The following is an 18,046-nucleotide window of genomic DNA, read 5'->3' as shown; positions in this document are numbered from 1 at the left end:
TATCTGTCTATAACACTCACTAACCCACAACCAGCATCACTCCAGTCAGTCCTATCTGTCTATAACACTAACCCACAACCAGCATCCCTCCAGTCAGTCCTGTCTGTCTATAACACTCACTAACCCACAACCAGCATCACTCCAGTCAGTCCTATCTGTCTATAACACTCACTAACCCACAACCAGCATCACTCCAGTCAGTCCTGTCTGTCTATAACACTAACCCACAACCAGCATCACTCCAGTCAGTCCTGTCTGTCTATAACACTAACCCACAACCAGCATCACTCCAGTCAGTCCTGTCTGTCTATAACACTAACCCACAACCAGCATCACTCCAGTCAGTCCTATCTGTCTATAACACTAACCCACAACCAGCATCACTCCAGTCAGTCCTATCTGTCTATAACACTCACCCACAACCAGCATCACTCCAGTCAGTCCTATCTGTCTATAAAACACTCACCCACAACCAGCATCACTCCAGTCAGTCCTATCTGTCTAAAACACTCACCCACGACCAGCATCACTCCAGCCAGTCCCATCTGTCTATAACACTCACCCACAACCAGCATCACTCCAGTCAGTCCTATCTGTCTATAACACTCACCCACAACCAGCATCACTCCAGCCAGTCCCATCTGTCTATAACACTAACCCACAACCAGCATCCCTCCAGTCAGTCCTATCTGTCTATAACACTCACCCACAGTCCGCATCACTCCAGTCAGTCCTATCTGTCTATAAAACACTCACCCACAACCAGCATCACTCCAGTCAGTCCTATCTGTCTATAAAACACTCACCCACGACCAGCATCACTCCAGTCAGTCCTATCTGTCTAACACTCACCCACAACCAGCATCCCTCCAGTCAGTCCTATCTGTCTATAACACTCACTAACCCACGACCAGCATCACTCCAGTCAGTCCTGTCTGTTTATAACACTCACCCACAACCAGCATCCCTCCAGTCAGTCCTATCTGTCTATAACACTCACTAACCCACGACCAGCATCACTCCAGTCAGTCCTATCTGTCTATAACACTAACCCACAACCAGCATCACTCCAGTCAGTCCTATCTAAAACACTCACTAACCCACGACCAGCATCACTCCAGTCAGTCCCTATCTGTTTATAACACTCACCCACAACCAGCATCACTCCAGTCAGTCCTATCTGTCCTAAAACACTAACCCACAACCAGCATCACTCCAGTCGGTCCTATCTGTCTCAAAAACACTAACCCACAACCAGCATCACTCCAGTCAGTCCTATCTGTCTAAAACACTAACCCACAACCAGCATCCCTCCAGTCAGTCCTATCTGTTTATAACACTCACCCACAACCAGCATCACTCCAGTCAGTCCTATCTGTCTAAAACACTAACCCACAACCAGCATCACTCCAGTCAGTCCTATCTGTCTATAACACTCACCCACAACCAGCATCACTCCAGTCAGTCTATATGTCTAAAACACTCACTAACCCACAACCAGCATCACTCCAGTCAGTCCTATCTGTCTATAACACTAACCCACAACCAGCATCACTCCAGTCAGTCCTGTCTGTCTATAACACTCACTAACCCACAACCAGCATCCCTCCAGTCAGTCCTATATGTCTAAAACACTCACTAACCCACAACCAGCATCACTCCAGTCAGTCCTATATGTTTAAAACACTCACTAACCCACAACCAGCATCACTCCAGTCAGTCCTATCTGTCTAAAACACTAACCCACAACCAGCATCACTCCAGTCAGTCCTATCTGTCTAAAACACTAACCCACAACCAGCATCCCTCCAGTCAGTCCTATCTGTCTATAACGCTCACCCACAACCAGCATCACTCCAGTCAGTCCTATCTGTCTATAACGCCACCACAACCAGCATCACTCCAGTCAGTCCCATCTGTCTATAACACTCACCCACAACCAGCATCACTCCAGTCAGTCCTATCTGTCTATAACGCTCACCCACAACCAGCATCACTCCAGTCAGTCCTATCTGTCTAAAACACTCACCCACAACCAGCATCACTCCAGTCAGTCCTATCTGTCTATAACACTCACTAACCCACAACCAGCATCACTCCAGTCAGTCCTGTCTGTTCTATAACACTAACCCACAACCAGCATCACTCCAGTCAGTCCTATCTGTCTATAACACTAACCCACAACCAGAATCACTCCAGTCAGTCCTATCTGTCTAAAACACTCACTAACCCACAACCAGCATCACTCCAGTCAGTCCTATCTGTCTATAACACTCACTAACCCACAACCAGCATCACTCCAGTCAGTCCTATCTGTCTATAACACTAACCCACAACCAGCATCACTCCAGTCAGTCCTATCTGTCTATAACACTAACCCACAACCAGCATCACTCCAGTCAGTCCTATCTAAAACACTCACTAACCCACAACCAGCATCACTCCAGTCAGTCCTATCTGTCTATAACACTAACCCACAACCAGCATCACTCCAGTCAGTCCTATCTGTCTAAAACACTAACCCACAACCAGCATCACTCCAGTCAGTCCTATCTGTCTAAAACACTAACCCACAACCAGCATCCCTCCAGTCAGTCCTATCTGTTTATAACACTCACCCACAACCAGCATCACTCCAGTCAGTCCTATCTGTCTAAAACACTAACCCACAACCAGCATCACTCCAGTCAGTCCTATCTGTCTATAACACTCACCCACAACCAGCATCACTCCAGTCAGTCCTATATGTCTAAAACACTCACTAACCCACAACCAGCATCACTCCAGTCAGTCCTATCTGTCTATAACACTAACCCACAACCAGCATCACTCCAGTCAGTCCTGTCTGTCTATAACACTCACTAACCCACAACCAGCATCCCTCCAGTCAGTCCTATATGTCTAAAAACACTCACTAACCCACAACCAGCATCACTCCAGTCAGTCCTATATGTTTAAAACACTCACTAACCCACGACCAGCATCACTCCAGTCAGTCCTGTCTGTCTAAAACACTAACCCACAACCAGCATCACTCCAGTCAGTCCTATCTGTCTAAAACACTAACCCACAACCAGCATCCCTCCAGTCAGTCTCTATCTGTTCTATAACGCTCACCCACAACCAGCATCACTCCAGTCAGTCCTATCTGTCTATAACGCTCACCCACAACCAGCATCACTCCAGTCAGTCCCATCTGTCTATAACACTCACCCACAACCAGCATCACTCCAGTCAGTCCTATCTGTCTATAACGCTCACCCACAACCAGCATCACTCCAGTCAGTCCTATCTGTCTAAAACACTCACCCACAACCAGCATCACTCCAGTCAGTCCTATCTGTCTATAACACTCACTAACCCACAACCAGCATCACTCCAGTCAGTCCTGTCTGTCTATAACACTAACCCACAACCAGCATCACTCCAGTCAGTCCTATCTGTCTATAACACTAACCCACAACCAGAATCACTCCAGTCAGTCCTATCTGTCTAAAACACTCACTAACCCACAACCAGCATCACTCCAGTCAGTCCTATCTGTCTATAACACTCACTAACCCACAACCAGCATCACTCCAGTCAGTCCTATCTGTCTATAACACTAACCCACAACCAGCATCACTCCAGTCAGTCCTATCTGTCTATAACACTAACCCACAACCAGCATCACTCCAGTCAGTCCTGTCTGTCTATAACACTAACCCACAACCAGCATCCCTCCAGTCAGTCCTATCTGTCTATAACACTAACCCACAACCAGCATCACTCCAGTCAGTCCTATCTGTCTAAAACACTCACTAACCCACAACCAGCATCACTCCAGTCAGTCCTATCTGTCTATAACACTCACTAACCCACAACCAGCATCACTCCAGTCAGTCCTATCTGTCTATAACACTCACCCACAACCAGCATCACTCCAGTCAGTCCTATCTGTCTATAACACTAACCCACAACCAGCATCACTCCAGTCAGTCCTATCTAAAACACTCACTAACCCACAACCAGCATCACTCCTGTCAGTCCTATCTGTCTATAACACTAACCCACAACCAGCATCACTCCAGTCAGTCCTGTCTGTCTATAACACTCACTAACCCACAACCAGCATCCCTCCAGTCAGTCCTATATGTCTAAAAACACTCACTAACCCACAACCAGCATCACTCCAGTCAGTCCTATATGTTTAAAACACTCACTAACCCACGACCAGCATCACCCAGTCAGTCCTGTCTGTCTAAAACACTAACCCACAACCAGCATCACTCCAGTCAGTCCTATCTGTCTAAAACACTAACCCACAACCAGCATCCCTCCAGTCAGTCCTATCTGTCTATAACGCTCACCCACAACCAGCATCACTCCAGTCAGTCCTATCTGTCTATAACGCTCACCCACAACCAGCATCACTCCAGTCAGTCCCATCTGTCTATAACACTCACCCACAACCAGCATCACTCCAGTCAGTCCTATCTGTCTATAACGCTCACCCACAACCAGCATCACTCCAGTCAGTCCTATCTGTCTAAAAACACTCACCCACAACCAGCATCACTCCAGTCAGTCCTATCTGTCTATAACACTCACTAACCCACAACCAGCATCACTCCAGTCAGTCCTGTCTGTCTATAACACTAACCCACAACCAGCATCACTCCAGTCAGTCCTATCTGTCTATAACACTAACCCACAACCAGAATCACTCCAGTCAGTCCTATCTGTCTAAAACACTCACTAACCCACAACCAGCATCACTCCAGTCAGTCCTATCTGTCTATAACACTCACTAACCCACAACCAGCATCACTCCAGTCAGTCCTATCTGTTCATAACACTAACCCACAACCCAGCATCACTCCAGTCAGTCCTATCTGTCTATAACACTAACCCACAACCAGCATCACTCCAGTCAGTCCTGTCTGTCTATAACACTAACCCACAACCAGCATCCCCTCAGTCAGTCCTATCTGTCTATAACACTAACCCACAACCAGCATCACTCCAGTCAGTCCTATCTGTCTAAAACACTCACTAACCCACAACCAGCATCACTCCAGTCAGTCCTATCTGCTCTATAACACTCACTAACCCACAACCAGCATCACTCCAGTCAGTCCTATCTGTCTATAACACTAACCCACAACCAGCATCACTCCAGTCAGTCCTATCTGTCTATAACACTAACCCACAACCAGCATCACTCCAGTCAGTCCTATCTAAAACACTCACTAACCCACAACCAGCATCACTCCTGTCAGTCCATTCTGTCTATAACACTAACCCACAACCAGCATCACCCAGTCAGTCCTATCTGTCTAAAACACTAACCCACAACCAGCATCACTCCAGTCAGTCCTATCTGTCTCAAAACACTAACCCACAACCAGCATCCCTCCAGTCAGTCCTATCTGTTTATAACACTCACCCACAACCAGCATCACTCCAGTCAGTCCTATCTGTCTAAAAACACTAACCCACAACCAGCATCACTCCAGTCAGTCCTATCTGTCTCATAACACTCACCCACAACCAGCATCACTCCAGTCAGTCCTATATGTCTAAAACACTCACTAACCCACAACCAGCATCACTCCAGTCAGTCCTATCTGTCTATAACACTCACTAACCCACAACCAGCATCCCTCCAGTCAGTCCTATATGTCTAAAACACTCACTAACCCACAACCAGCATCACTCCAGTCAGTCCTATATGTTTAAAACACTCACTAACCCACGACAGCATCACTCCAGTCAGTCCTGTCTGTCTAAAACACTAACCCACAACCAGCATCACTCCAGTCAGTCCTATCTGTCCAAAACACTAACCCACAACCAGCATCCCTCCAGTCAGTCCTATCTGTCTATAACGCTCACCCACAACCAGCATCACTCTAGTCAGTCTCATCTGTCTATAACGCTCACCCACAACCAGCATCACTCCAGTCAGTCCCATCTGTCTATAACACTCACCCACAACTCAGCATCACTCCAGTCAGTCCTATCTGTCTATAACGCTCACCCACAACCAGCATCACTCCAGTCAGTCCTATCTGTCTCAAATCACTCACCTGAACCAGCATCACTCCAGTCAGTCCTATCTGTCTATAACACTCACTAACCCACAACCAGCATCACTCCAGTCAGTCCTGTCTGTCTATAACACTCAACCCACAACCAGCATCACTCCAGTCAGTCCTATCTGTCTATAACACTAACCCACAACCAGAATCACTCCAGTCAGTCCTATCTGTCTAAAACACTCACTCAACCCACAACCAGCATCACTCCAGTCAGTCCTATCTGTCTATAACACTCACTAACCCACAACCAGCATCACTCCAGTCAGTCCTATCTGTCTATAACACTAACCCACAACCAGCATCACTCCAGTCAGTCCTATCTGTCTAAACACTAACCCACAACCAGCATCACTCCCAGTCAGTCCTGTCTGTCTATAACACTAACCCACAACCAGCATCCCTCCAGTCAGTCCTATCTGTCTATAACACTAACCCACAACCAGCATCACTCCAGTCAGTCTATCTGCTCTAAAACACTCACTAACCCACAACCAGCATCACTCCAGTCAGTCCCATCTGTCTATAACACTCACTAACCCACAACCAGCATCACTCCAGTCAGTCCTATCTGTCTAAAATACTCCCTAACCCACAACCAGCATCACTCCAGTCAGTCCTATCTGTCTATAACACTAACCCACAGTCCGCATCACTCCAGTCAGTCCTGTCTGTCTATATTAGAAGGTGTCCTTTATGTTTTGTATACTAGGTGTATATAGGGAATAGGGTGCTATTTGGGACGTATCCTCTACATTCTGCAGTAGGCCATCTCCTGGTACTAGTTTTCACGAAATCATGAACACCTTCCTAATATTGAGTTGAGCCCCCCTCCCCCTTTTGCCCTCAGAACATCCTCAATTGGGGCATGGACTCTACAAGGTGTCTAAAGCGTCTCCCCAGGGATGCTGGCCCCATGTTGACTCCAATGATTCCACAGTTGTGTCAAGTTGGCTGGATGTCCTTTAGGTGGTGGACCATTGTTGATACACACAGGGTTAATACAGGTTAATACAGGTTACTACAGGTTACTACAGGTTAATACATGTCCCCTGTAGCTCAGTTGGTAGAGCGTGGCGCTTGCAACGCCAGGGTTGTGGGTTCGCTTTCCACGGGGGGCAAGTTGAAAATGAATACACTCACTAACTGTAAGTCGTTCTGGATAAGAGCGTCTGCTAAATGACTAAAATGTTAAATGTAAAATGAAACTGTTGAGTGTGGAAAAACCCAGCAGCGTTGCAGTTCTTGACACACTAACCGGTGCGCCTGGCACCTGCTACCACACCCCGTTCAAAGGCACTTCAATCTTTTGTCTTGCCTCATTCACCCTCTGAATGGCGCACACACACAATCCATGTCTCAATTGTCTCAAGGCTTAAAAATCCTTATTTTAACCTGTGACATCAATAAGGGATCCTGGCTTTCACCTGGTCAGTCTATGTCATGGAAAGAGCAGGTGCTCCTAATGTTTTGTGCACTCGGTGTAATACAAGGATCATATTAACAACATATCATCATCCCCCTCTCTCTAGACGCGCTGAAGGAAATTCTGGGTTTGAAGTTGGTTGGCCCATTTGACATCCTGGCGGAGGCCCACCGTAACTCAGCCAACCCTCGCCCAACTACTACCTCCACTGGAGGTTCTTCTACGACCCTCCTGAGTACCAGACCGAATACAGGGAGTGGGGAGAACCTACTACACATAGGTTACTACAGGTAATGACCCTACTACACATAGGTTACTACAGGTAATGACCATACTACACATGGGTTACTACAGGTAAGACCCTACTACACATGGGTTACACAGGTAATGACCCTACTACACATGGTTAGCTATAGGTAATGACCATACTACACATGGGTTACTACAGGTAATGACCATACTACACATGGGTTACTACAGGTAATGACCCTACTCACATAGGTTACTACAGGTAATGACCATACTACACATAGGTTACTACAGGTAATGACCATACTACACATAGGTTACTACAGGTAATGACCATACTACACATAGGTTACTACAGGTAATGACCATACTACACATAGGTTACTACAGGTAATGACCCTACTACACATGGGTTACTACAGGTAATGACCATACTACACATAGGTTACTACAGGTAATGACCCTACTACACATAGGTTACTACAGGTAATGACCCTACTGCACATAGGTTACTACAGGTAATGACCCTACTACACATAGGTTACTACAGGTAATGACCCTACTACACATAGGTTACTACAGGTAATGACCATACTACACATAGGTTACTACAGGTAATGACCCTACTACACATAGGTTACTACAGGTAATGACCATACTACACATAGGTTACTACAGGTAATGACCATACTACACATGGGTTACTACAGGTAAATGACCGAAACTGGGGAGTGGGGAAACCTGCACACATAGGTTACTACAGGTAATGACCATAATACAGGGTAGGTAGGACAACCTGCTACACATAGGTTACTACAGGTAATGACCCTACTACACATAGGTTACAAGGTAATGACCTAATACACAAGGGTTACTACAGGTAATGACCCTACTACACATAGGGTTACTACAGGTAATGACCATACTACACATAGGTTACTACAGGTAATGACCCTACTACACATAGGTTACTACAGGTAAGACCCTACTGCACATAGGTTACTACAGGTAATGACCATAATACACATGGGTTACTACAGGTAATGACCCTACTACACATAGGTTACTACAGGTAATGACCATACTACACATAGGTTACTACAGGTAATGACCATACTACACATAGGTTACTACAGGTAATGACCCTACTACACATAGGGTTACTACAGGTAATGACCCTACTACACATAGGGTTACTACAGGTAATGACCATACTACACATAGAGTTACACAGGTAATGACCCTACTACACATAGGTTACTACAGGTAATGACCCTACTACCCATAGGTTACTACAGGTAATGACCATACTACACATGGGTTACTACAGGTAATGACCACGGGAGTACAGGGAGTGACCAACTACACATAGGTTACTACAGGTAATGACCATAATACAGGGGAGTGGGGACAACCTGCTGCACATAGGTTACTACAGGGGAGTGGGGACAACCTGCTGCACATAGGTTACTACAGGTAATGACCATACTACACATAGGTTACTACAGGTAATGACCATAATACAGGGGAGTGGGGACAACCTGCTGCACATAGGTTACTACAGGGGAGTGGGGACAACCTGCTGCACATAGGTTACTACAGGGGATGGGGACAACCTGCCACACAGAGGCTACTACAGGGAGTGGGGACCCGCGCACATAGGTACTACAGGTAATGACCATACTACACATAGGTTACTACAGGTAATGACCGTAATACAGGGAGTAAGGTATGACCCGCTACACATAGGTTACTACAGGTAATGACCATACTACACATAGGTTACTACAGGTAATGACCGTAATACAGGGGAGTGGGGACAACCTGCTACACATAGGTTACTACAGGTAATGACCATAATACAGGGGAGTGGGGACAACCTGCTGCACATAGGTTACTACAGGTAATGACCTACAAGGGTGGTACAGGAGGACCTGCTGCACATAGGTTACTACAGGTAATGACCGTAATACAGGGAGTAGGGACAACCCTGCTGCACATAGGTTACTACAGGTAATGACCCTACTACACATAGGTTACACAGGTAATGACCCTACTACACATAGGTTACTACAGGTAATGACCATACTACACATAGGTTACTACAGGTAATGCCCTACTACACATAGGTTACTACAGGTAATGACCCTACACACATAGGCTACTACAGGTAATGACCACACTACACATAGGTTACTACAGGTAATGACCATACTACACATAGGTTACTACAGGTAATGACCCTACTACACATAGGTTACTACAGGTAATGACCATACTACACAGGATGGGACAACCTGCTACACATAGGTTACACAGGTAATGACCATACACACGGGTACTGCAGGGAACCAGCTAGCACATAGGTTACTACAGGTAATGACCACACAGGGAGTCGACAACCTGCTACACATAGGTTACTACAGGTAATGACCACCACATAGGTTACGACAGGTAATGACATACTACACATAGGGTTACTACAGGTAATGACCATACTACACATAGGTTACTACAGGTAATGCCTACTACACATGGGTTACTACAGGTAATGACCCTACTACACATAGGCTACTACAGGTAATGACCATACTACACATAGGGTTACTACAGGTAATGACCATACACATAGGTTACTACAGGTAATGACCCTACTACACATAGGTTACTACAGGTAATGACCATACTACAGGGAGTGGGACAACCTGCTACACATAGGTTACACAGGTAATGACCATACTACAGAGTGGGGACCCTGCCACATAGGTTACTACAGGTAATGACCATAATACAGGGTAGTGCGGGTAACCTACTACACATAGGTTACTGCAGGTAATGACCATACTACACATAGGTTACTACAGGTAATGACCATAATACAGGGTACGAGGAAACCTGCTACACATAGGTTACTACAGGTAATGACCATACTACACATGGGTTACTACAGGTAATGACCATACTACATAGGTTACTACAGGTAATGACCATACTACAGGGGAGTACAGGGACCTACTACACTAGGGTTACTGCAGGTAGACCATAATACAGTGGGGAACATATGACTCACATAGTTACTACAGGTAATGACCATACTACACATAGGTTACTACAGGTAATGACCATATGCCTGCCACACATAGGTTACTACAGGTAATGACCATACTACACATGGGTTACTACAGGTAATGACCATACTACACATAGGTTACTACAGGTAATGACCGTACTACAGGGATAGGGCAACCTGCTACACATAGGTTACTAGCAGGTAATGACCATAATACAGGGGATGGACAACTGCACATAGGTTACTACAGGTAATGACCATACTACACATAGGTTACTACAGGAATGACCATACCAGGGAGTGGGACAACCTGCTGCACATAGGTTACTACAGGTAATGACCATACTACACATAGGTTACTACAGGTAATGACCATAATACAGGGGAGTGGGGACAACCTGCTACACATAGGTTACTACAGGTAATGACCATACTACACATGGGTTACTACAGGTAATGACCATACTACACCATAGGTTACTACAGGTAATGACCATACGACTACAGGAGTGGACACCTGCTACACATAGGTTACTACAGGTAATGACCATACTACAGGGACAGGCACCTGCTACACATAGGTTACTACAGGTAATGACCATACTACAGTGGGGACAACCTTGCACATGGGTTACTACAGGTAATGACCCTACTACACATAGGTTACTACAGGTAATGACCATACTACACATAGGTTACTACAGGTAATGACCATACTACACATGGGTTACTACAGGTAATGACCATACTAGAGGGGAGTGGGGACAACCTACTACACATAGGTTACGACAGGTAATGACCATACTACACATGGGTTACTACAGGTAATGACCTACTAGAGGGAGTGAACCCTGCTACTCATGGGTTACGACAGGTAATGACCATAATACACATAGGTTACTACAGGTAATGACCATACTACACATAGGTTACTACAGGTAATGACCATACTACACATGGGTTACTACAGGTAATGACCATACTACAGGGGAGTGGGGAGAACCTGCTACACATAGGTTACTACAGGTAATGACCATAATACAGGGGAGTGGGGACAACCTGCTACACATAGGTTACTACAGGTAATGACCATACTACACATAGGTTACTACAGGTAATGACCCTACTACACATAGGTTACTACAGGTAAGACCATACACACAGGGGAGTGGGAGGACCTGCTACACATAGGTTACTACAGGTAATGACCATACTACACATAGGTTACTACACGTACTGACCCTACTACACATAGGTTACTACAGGTAATGACCCTACTACACATAGGTTACTACACGTAATGACCCTACTACACATAGGTTACTACAGGTAATGACCCTACTACACATAGGTTACTACAGGTAATGACCATACTACACATAGGTTACTACAGGTAATGACCATAATACAGGGGAGTGGGGACAACCTGCTACACATAGGTTACTACAGGTAATGACCCATACTACACATAGGTTAAGACAGGTAATGACCATAATACACATAGGTTACTACAGGTAATGACCATACTACACATAGGTTACTACAGGTAATGACCATACTAGAGGGGAGTGGGGACAACCTGCTACACATAGGTTACGACAGGTAATGACCATAATACACATAGGTTACTACAGGTAATGACCATACTACACATAGGTTACTACAGGTAATGACCATAATACAGGGGAGTGGGGACAACCTGCTACTCATAGGTTACTACAGGTAATGACCAACCTACATACACATGGTTACTACAGGTAATGACCATACTACACATAGGTTACTACAGGTACTGACCCTACTACACATAGGTTACTACAGGTAATGACCACCATACACATAGGTTACTACAGTAATGACCCTACTACACATAGGTTACTACAGGTAATGCCCATAATACACATAGGTTACTACAGGTAATGACCATACTACACATAGGTTACTACAGGTAAGACCCATACTACACATAGGTTACTACAGGTAATGACCATACTACACATGGGTTACTACAGGTAAGACCATACTACACATGGGTTACTACAGGTAATGACCCTACTACACATAGGTTACTACAGGTAATGACCATACTACACATAGGTTACTACAGGTAATGACCATAATACAGGGGGTGGGACACCTACTACACATAGGTTACTACAGGTAATGACCACCCTGCTACACATAGGTTACTACAGGTAATGACCATAATACACATGGGTTACTACAGGTAGTGACCATACTACAGGGGAGTGGGGACAACCTGCTACACATAGGTTACTACAGGTAATGACCATAATACAGGGGAGTGGGGACAACCTGCTACACATAGGTTACTACAGGTAATGACCATACTACACATGGGTTACTACAGGTAATGACCCTACTACACATAGGTTACTACAGGTAATGACCATACTACACATAGGTTACTACAGGTAATGACCATACTACGGGTGGACAGCCCTACACATAGGTTACTACAGGTAATGACCGTAATACAAGGTACGGAGTGGCACCCTACTACACATAGGTTACTACAGGTAATGACCAATACAGGGTTAGTGAGGGAAACCTGCTACACATAGGTTACTACAGTAATGACCATACTACATATAGGTTACTACAGGTAATGACCCTACTACACATAGGTTACTACAGGTAATGACCCTACTACACATAGGTTACTACAGGTAATGACCATACTACACATAGTTACTACAGGTAATGACCATCACACATAGGTTACTACAGGTAGTGACCTACTACACATAGGTTACTACAGGTAAGACCGTAATACAGGGGAGTGGGGACAACCTGCTGCACATAGGTTACTACAGGTAATGACCATACTACAGGGAGTGAGGAACCTGCTGCACATAGGTTACTACAGGTAATGACCATACTACACAGGGTTACTACAGGTAATGCCCCTACTACACATGGGTTACTACAGGTAATGACCAGCTACACATAGGTTACTACAGGTAATGACCCTACTACACATAGGTTTACTACAGGTAATGACCATACTACACAAGGTTACTACAGGTAATGCCCCTACTACACATGGTTACTACAGGTAATGACCCTACTACACATAGGTTACTACAGGTAAGACCATACTACACATGGGTTACTACAGGTAATGACCATACTACACATAGGTTACTACAGGTAATGACCATACTACACATGGGTTACTACAGGTAATGACCGTAATAAGGGAGTGGGGAAATCCTACTACACAAGGTACTACAGGTAATGACCATACTACACATAGGTTACTACAGGTAATGACCATACTACAGGGGAGTGGGGACAACCTGCTACACATAGGTTACTACAGGTAATGACCATACTACACATAGGTTACTACAGGTAATGACCATACTACACATAGGTTACTACAGGTAATGGCCATACTACACATAGGTTACTACAGGTAATGACCATACTACACATAGGTTACTACAGGTAATGACCATACTACACATAGGTTACTACAGGTAATGACCATACTACATAGGTTACTACAGGTAATGACCTACTACACATAGGTTACTACAGGTAATGCCCCTACTACACATAGGTTACACAGGTAATGCCCCTACTACACATAGGTTACTACAGGTAATGACCTACTACACATAGGTTACTACAGGTAATGCCCCTACTACACATAGGTTACTACAGGTAATGCCCCTACTACAATAGGTTACTACAGGTAATGACCAACTACACATAGGTTACTACAGGTAATGACCATACTACACAGGGAGTGCGGGACAACCTACCACACATAGGTTACTACAGGTAATGACCATACTACACATGGGTTACTACAGGTAAGACCCATACTACACATAGGTTACTACAGGTAATGACCCTACTACACATGGGTTACTACAGGTAATGACCGTACTACACATGGGTTACTACAGGTAATGACCCTACTACACATGGGTTACTACAGGTAATGACCATAATACAGGGGAGTGGGGACAACCTGCTACACATAGGTTACTACAGGTAATGACCATAATACACATGGGTTACTACAGGTAGTGACCATACTACAGGGGAGTGGGGACAACCTGCTACACATAGGTTACTACAGGTAATGACCATACACATGGACTACAGGGGACAACCTACTACACATAGGTTACTACAGGTAATGACCATACTACACATGGGTTACTACAGGTAATGACCATACTACACATAGGTTACTACAGGTAATGACCATACTACACATAGGTTACTACAGGTAATGACCATACTACAGGGGAGTGGGGACAACCTGCTACACATAGGTTACTACAGGTAATGACCGTAATACAGGGGAGTGGGGACAACCTGCTGCACATAGGTTACTACAGGTAATGACCATACTACACATAGGTTACTACAGTAACCCTGCTACACATAGGTTACTACAGGTAATGACCATACTACACATAGGTTACTACAGGTAATGACCCTACTACACATAGGTTACTACAGGTAAGACCCTACTACACATAGGTTACTACAGGTAATGACCATACTACACATAGGTTACTACAGGTAATGACCATACTACACATGGGTTACCAGGGAATGACCATACTACAGGGATGGGGACAACCCGCTACACATAGGTTACTACAGGTAATGACCGTAATACAGGGAGTGCAGGACAACCTACTGCACATAGGTTACTACAGGTAATGACCATACTACAGGATGGGCACAAGTTACCACAGGTAATGACCATACTACACATAGGTTACTACAGGTAATGCCCCTACTACACATGGGTTACTAAGGTAATGACCCTACACACATAGGTTACTACAGGTAATGACCCTACTACACATGGGTTACTACAGGTAATGACCATACTACACATAGGTTACTACAGGTAATGCCCCTACTACACATGGGTTACTACAGGTAATGACCCTGCTACACATAGGTTACTACAGGTAATGACCATACTACACATGGGTTACTACAGGTAATGACCATACTACACATAGGTTACTACAGGTAATGACCATACTACACATGGGTTACTACAGGTAATGACCGTAATACAGGGGAGTGGGGACAACCTGCTACACATAGGTTACTACAGGTAATGACCATACTACACATAGGTTACTACAGGTAATGACCATACTACAGGGAGTGAGGTACGACCTGCTACACATAGGTTACTACAGGTAATGACCATACTACACATAGGTTACTACAGGTAATGACCATACTACACATAGGTTACTACAGGTAATGGCCATACTACACATAGGTTACTACAGGTAATGACCATACTACACATAGGTTACTACAGGTAATGACCATACTACACATAGGTTACTACAGGTAATGACCATACTACACATAGGTTACTACAGGTAATGACCCTACTACACATAGGTTACTACAGGTAATGCCCCTACTACACATAGGTTACTACAGGTAATGCCCCTACTACACATAGGTTACTACAGGTAATGCCCCTACTACACATAGGTTACTACAGGTAATGCCCCTACTACACATAGGTTACTACAGGTAATGCCCCTACTACACATAGGTTACTACAGGTAATGACCATACTACACATAGGTTACTACAGGTAATGACCATACTACAGGGGAGTGGGGACAACCTGCTACACATAGGTTACTACAGGTAATGACCATACTACACATGGGTTACTACAGGTAATGACCATACTACACATAGGTTACTACAGGTAATGACCCTACTACACATGGGTTACTACAGGTAATGACCGTACTACACATGGGTTACTACAGGTAATGACCCTACTACACATGGGTTACTACAGGTAATGACCATACTACACATAGGTTACTACAGGTAATGACCATACTAGAGGGGAGTGGGGACAACCTGCTACACATAGGTTACTACAGGTAATGACCCTACTACACATAGGTTACTACAGGTAATGCCCCTACTACACATAGGTTACTACAGGTAATGCCCCTACTACACATAGGTTACTACAGGTAATGCCCCTACTACACATAGGTTACTACAGGTAATGCCCCTACTACAATAGGTTACTACAGGTAAGACCACATACTACATAGGTTACTACAGGTAATGACCCTACTACACATAGGTTACTACAGGTAAGACCATACTACATAGGTTACTACAGGTAATGACCATACTACACAGGGAGTGAGGAACAACTACTACACATAGGTTACTACAGGTATGACCGTACGGACCCTGCTACACATAGGTTACTACAGGTAAGACCATACTACACATAGGTTACTACACGTACTGACCCTACTACACATGGGTTACTACAGGTAATGACCCTACTACACATAGGTTACTACAGGTAATGACCCTACTACACATAGGTTACTACACGTACTGACCCTACTACACATGGGTTACTACAGGTAATGACCCTACTATACATAGGTTACTACAGGTAATGACCCTACTACACATGGGTTACTACAGGTAATGACCGTAATACAGGGGAGTGGGGACAACCTGCTACACATAGGTTACTACAGGTAATGACCATACTACACATAGGTTACTACAGGTAATGACCATACTACAGGGGAGTGGGGACAACCTGCTACACATAGGTTACTACAGGTAATGACCCTACTACACATAGGTTACTACAGGTAATGACCATACTACACATAGGTTACTACAGGTAATGACCCTACTACACATAGGTTACTACAGGTAATGACCATACTACACATAGGTTACTAGCAGGTAATGACCATAATACAGGGACTGGGGACAACCTGCTACACATAGGTTACTACAGGTAATGACCCTACTACACATAGGTTACTACAGGTAATGACCAACTACACATGGGTTACTACAGGTAATGACCATACTACACATAGGTTACTACAGGTAATGACCCTACTACACATAGGTTACTACAGGTAATGACCTACTACACATGGGTTACTACAGGTAATGACCATACTACACATAGGTTACTACAGGTAATGACCCTACTACACATAGGTTACTACAGGTAATGCCCCTACTACACATAGGTTACTACAGGTAATGACCATACTACAGGGGAGTGGGTACAACCTGCTACACATAGGTTACTACAGGTAATGACCATACTACACATAGGTTACTACAGGTAATGACCATACTACACATAGGTTACTACAGGTAATGACCCTACTACAC

General features: G+C 44.6%; 1 pseudogene; it reads left to right on the top strand.

Moving 5' to 3' along the window:
* LOC121564232 overlaps nucleotides 1-18,046 on the top strand; it is a 54,764-nt pseudogene that overhangs the window by 10,257 nt on the left and 26,461 nt on the right.

Source organism: Coregonus clupeaformis, unplaced genomic scaffold (assembly GCF_020615455.1).
Source record: "Coregonus clupeaformis isolate EN_2021a unplaced genomic scaffold, ASM2061545v1 scaf0786, whole genome shotgun sequence".
NCBI lineage: Eukaryota > Metazoa > Chordata > Actinopteri > Salmoniformes > Salmonidae > Coregonus > Coregonus clupeaformis.
The sequence above is the reverse complement of the archived record's forward strand: the minus strand, read 5'-3'. Positions and strand labels throughout refer to the sequence as shown.